Source organism: Schistocerca gregaria, unplaced genomic scaffold (assembly GCF_023897955.1).
Source record: "Schistocerca gregaria isolate iqSchGreg1 unplaced genomic scaffold, iqSchGreg1.2 ptg001587l, whole genome shotgun sequence".
Classification (NCBI taxonomy): Eukaryota; Metazoa; Arthropoda; class Insecta; order Orthoptera; family Acrididae; genus Schistocerca; species Schistocerca gregaria.
The window spans coordinates 57,501-62,500 of NW_026062866.1; positions in this window are offsets into that span (position 1 = coordinate 57,501).

Sequence of the window (5,000 nt, forward strand, 5' to 3'; positions counted from 1 at the left end):
GCCAACACGTCCGCAGAGCTGCGATACAAACCACCTGCGAGAACCGCCGGGGGCGACCGAGCAGCAGACGGCGTCGCGACGCCGAGTGCCGGGCGGCGGCGCATCCTCAACGCACACAGTCCGCAATCGGACCAGCACACTGCAGATGTCCACCGCGCTTCGCACCGGGCTCGGCAGAACCCACTTTGGCCGCCTGGCGCCGCGCGCCGGGTGCGCCGGCGCGTAGCTGGGACGCCAGCCGGGCCCGTCGGCCGGCGCTCCTGCCACTGGGCGCCCCCCACCAGCCGGCTGTAGTGCGTGCGCTCACGCAGCGCGCGGCCAGCACGCCGGGCGGCCCCCCCTCACCGGCCGGGGACTGTCCCACCAAGCCACAGCCTCGTATCGCTTCATACCCACATGGCCAACTCAGGTTCGGGGGCATGGCGGGTACCGCCGAAACAACCGGTTCACAGATGTACCGATCGTCGCTATCACCGATGCACCTGCAGCGCGAACAACCGCTCAACAACTGATTTCCAGTTCATTTGCGGATCTTTGGCAGCAAACGTATACGTCAATCTACATTTGCGAAATCTACGATTCTGGCATGCCTGCATGTTATGTGTCACGACACGCTACATCAGCCCACATACACACTACGGCATGTACACGAGAGAACACGTGGAAGATGGTCCGCGCACGTGTGCAATGTCCCTTGCGCGGTCGACTGTCAACCGGCCTCTGTAGCATGTCGCAGATGTGGAACGCGGTCCACCGTGGTATCATGTTGTGTGGGGCAATACGATTAAATAGGAAAACCCTCGTCGCTACATCAACAGACGGCTCACGCTGATTCCCGGCAGAGGGAGGGGGGCCAACATGCAATACTTTCGTCCGTACCTACCACATGTCTGTACGGCGTAAAACAGTGCAATCTCGCTGTAATGGGGAGACGAGACAAGTAGCATCGTGCACAACATATGGCCCTTATGATTCGCCATTGTAGGGCGCAGCCGGTGTACGGTCAAGCATGTGCCACATTATGTCACTCAGTACGTAACGACGGATGATCAGTGTGGGTTACGCGTACATCAGCGGACAGTCCACACAGGCCGTACCACAACGTACACTGACTGCATCGACAACCGAATGCAACTGAACAGCTGCAAGGCTCATTTCACAAACAAACGCCTGACCGACCAGCTTGGAAGGGCAGGAGGGGAGGGCGATAGTCGTTCTGTAGCGTTACACCCTTCCAGTGGTTAGCGGGACTGTGTAGAAAGTACGCAACACTCGAAAGACATTTACGTGAGGGTACGCACCATGGCATCGAGAAATACACATGACACCAGAGGATCCAAGCAGTGAACTATGTTCAGAGGGTTGCTGTTAGGCAAAGCTACATTCCTGTGACGTTACATGTGACAGTTAAGGTGCAGTGTAAGTTAGGTTAAGGTGCAGTGTAAGTTAGGTTAAGGTGCAGTGTAAGTTAGGTTAAGGTGCAGTGTAAGTTAGGTTAAGGTGCAGTGTAAGTTAGGTTAAGGTGCAGTGTAAGTTAGGTTAAGGTGCAGTGTAAGTTAGGTTAAGGTGCAGTGTAAGTTAGGTTAAGGTGCAGTGTAAGTTAGGTTAAGGTGCAGTGTAACTTAGGTTAAGGTGCAGTGTAACTTAGGTTAAGGTGCAGTGTAACTTAGGTTAAGGTGCAGTGTAACTTAGGTTAAGGTGCAGTGTAACTTAGGTTAAGGTGCAGTGTAACTTAGGTTAAGGTGCAGTGTAACTTAGGTTAAGGTGCAGTGTAACTTAGGTTAAGGTGCAGTGTAACTTAGGTTAAGGTGCAGTGTAACTTAGGTTAAGGTGCAGTGTAACTTAGGTTAAGGTGCAGTGTAAGTTAGGTTAAGGTGCAGTGTAACTTAGGTTAAGGTGCAGTGTAACTTAGGTTAAGGTGCAGTGTAACTTAGGTTAAGGTGCAGTGTAACTTAGGTTAAGGTGCAGTGTAACTTAGGTTAAGGTGCAGTGTAACTTAGGTTAAGGTGCAGTGTAACTTAGGTTAAGGTGCAGTGTAACTTAGGTTAAGGTGCAGTGTAACTTAGGTTAAGGTGCAGTGTAACTTAGGTTAAGGTGCAGTGTAACTTAGGTTAAGGTGCAGTGTAACTTAGGTTAAGGTGCAGTGTAACTGAGGTTAAGGTGCAGTGTAACTTAGGTTAAGGTGCAGTGTAACTTAGGTTAAGGTGCAGTGTAACTGAGGTTAAGGTGCAGTGTAACTTAGGTTAAGGTGCAGTGTAACTTAGGTTAAGGTGCAGTGTAACTTAGGTTAAGGTGCAGTGTAACTTAGGTTAAGGTGCAGTGTAACTTAGGTTAAGGTGCAGTGTAACTTAGGTTAAGGTGCAGTGTAACTTAGGTTAAGGTGCAGTGTAACTTAGGTTAAGGTGCAGTGTAACTTAGGTTAAGGTGCAGTGTAACTTAGGTTAAGGTGCAGTGTAACTTAGGTTAAGGTGCAGTGTAACTTAGGTTAAGGTGCAGTGTAACTTAGGTTAAGGTGCAGTGTAACTTAGGTTAAGGTGCAGTGTAACTTAGGTTAAGGTGCAGTGTAACTTAGGTTAAGGTGCAGTGTAACTTAGGTTAAGGTGCAGTGTAACTTAGGTTAAGGTGCAGTGTAACTTAGGTTAAGGTGCAGTGTAACTTAGGTTAAGGTGCAGTGTAACTTAGGTTAAGGTGCAGTGTAACTTAGGTTAAGGTGCAGTGTAACTTAGGTTAAGGTGCAGTGTAACTTAGGTTAAGGTGCAGTGTAACTTAGGTTAAGGTGCAGTGTAACTTAGGTTAAGGTGCAGTGTAACTTAGGTTAAGGTGCAGTGTAACTTAGGTTAAGGTGCAGTGTAACTTAGGTTAAGGTGCAGTGTAAGTTAGGTTAAGGTGCAGTGTAAGTTAGGTTAAGGTGCAGTGTAACTTAGGTTAAGGTGCAGCGTAACTTAGGTTAAGGTGCAGCGTAACTTAGGTTAAGGTGCAGTGTAACTTAGGTTAAGGTGCAGTGTAACTTAGGTTAAGGTGCAGTGTAACTTAGGTTAAGGTGCAGTGTAACTTAGGTTAAGGTGCAGCGTAACTTAGGTTAAGGTGCAGCGTAACTTAGGTTAAGGTGCAGCGTAACTTAGGTTAAGGTGCAGCGTAACTTAGGTTAAGGTGCAGCGTAACTTAGGTTAAGGTGCAGCGTAACTTAGGTTAAGGTGCAGCGTAACTTAGGTTAAGGTGCAGCGTAACTTAGGTTAAGGTGCAGCGTAACTTAGGTTAAGGTGCAGCGTAACTTAGGTTAAGGTGCAGCGTAACTTAGGTTAAGGTGCAGCGTAACTTAGGTTAAGGTGCAGCGTAACTTAGGTTTAGGGGCCAACGTGGGTTAGGTTAGGGGCCAACGTGGGTTAGGTTAGGGGCCAACGTGGGTTAGGTTAGGGGCCAACGTGGGTTAGGTTAGGGGCCAACGTGGGTTAGGTTAGGGGCCAACGTGGGTTAGGTTAGGGGCCAACGTGGGTTAGGTTAGGGGCCAACGTGGGTTAGGTTAGGGGCCAACGTGGGTTAGGTTAGGGGCCAACGTGGGTTAGGTTAGGGGCCAACGTGGGTTAGGTTAGGGGCCAACGTGGGTTAGGTTAGGGGCCAACGTGGGTTAGGTTAGGGGCCAACGTGGGTTAGGTTAGGGGCCAACGTGGGTTAGGTTAGGGGCCAACGTGGGTTAGGTTAGGGGCCAACGTGGGTTAGGTTAGGGGCCAACGTGGGTTAGGTTAGGGGCCAACGTGGGTTAGGTTAGGGGCCAACGTGGGTTAGGTTAGGGGCCAACGTGGGTTAGGTTAGGGGCCAACGTGGGTTAGGTTAGGGGCCAACGTGGGTTAGGTTAGGGGCCAACGTGGGTTAGGTTAGGGGCCAACGTGGGTTAGGTTAGGGGCCAACGTGGGTTAGGTTAGGGGCCAACGTGGGTTAGGTTAGGGGCCAACGTGGGTTAGGTTAGGGGCCAACGTGGGTTAGGTTAGGGGCCAACGTGGGTTAGGTTAGGGGCCAACGTGGGTAAGGTTGCCAGAGATGTGTCAAATCAGGATGTACGTTTGGCTGGTGTCAGGTGGTGGGTTGGTTCGATGTCTTTACCAGGGGTGTGGCCAAAGGGTATTTTATTACTTGTACCTTTTGTGTTGTGGCGTGGCGTTGCGTCTTGTGTTGATACTGGGTGGACCACTGTGGGTGTTGCTGGCTGATTTGAGCTGCGTTGTTTGCGGGTGATGTGAGACATTGTGTCTTATTAGTGGACGTCACGTTCCTCTTGTCGTTCTTTGGATAGTGTCCTGTGGCAGCGAGGATAAAATGGATGTTGTTGAACGCTAGTGCTTTGGTGCTTTCGCTTTGTTACACACGGAGTGGACTGTGAGATAGGGTGACTGGGTCGAGTGCGGTTCACACTGTCCTCCCCAGTTTACAGTATGTATCATCTATGTATGTGGTCCTGCATCATTTACTAAGGAGGGACGTCAGACGACTGAAATATTAGTTATGTACTGATGTAAAGCAGAATGCTTACCTTCCACCAGTGGGCGAGTATCGACTCTGCCCCAGCGTTGCCACCGCAGGAAGCGGTGTCGGAAACACTACCCGCACACCGTCACCACTGTGCGGGGGCACGGACCCTCTATATCCTCAGCGGCGCACTCTTTGCCACCGGGCGTCACGTCTCGCGGCCCGCCGTCCAGAGCATGTATTGGGACAGCGGGACTTTGGCTTTTGGGAGATAACTCTTCATGAAGTGGAAGATATAGGGGTGGACTGCAATGTACGATTGCGGGAAAAGTCCGCCGTACATCCGCTCGAGTTGCGAGTCGGGCGGTGGGGGTGGCGCATTCACAGGTGCGGCTGGAGTGACTGTCGGTCCACCACTTTGGACTCGATTTGCGTCACCTGCGGTGAACAGGGGGGGTGCAGCAGGCGTTTTACTCTGGGTCGTCAAGCGGGCGCTGTAGGCGACATCGACATCATAGTCGGCCGGCCGTCTCATAGAG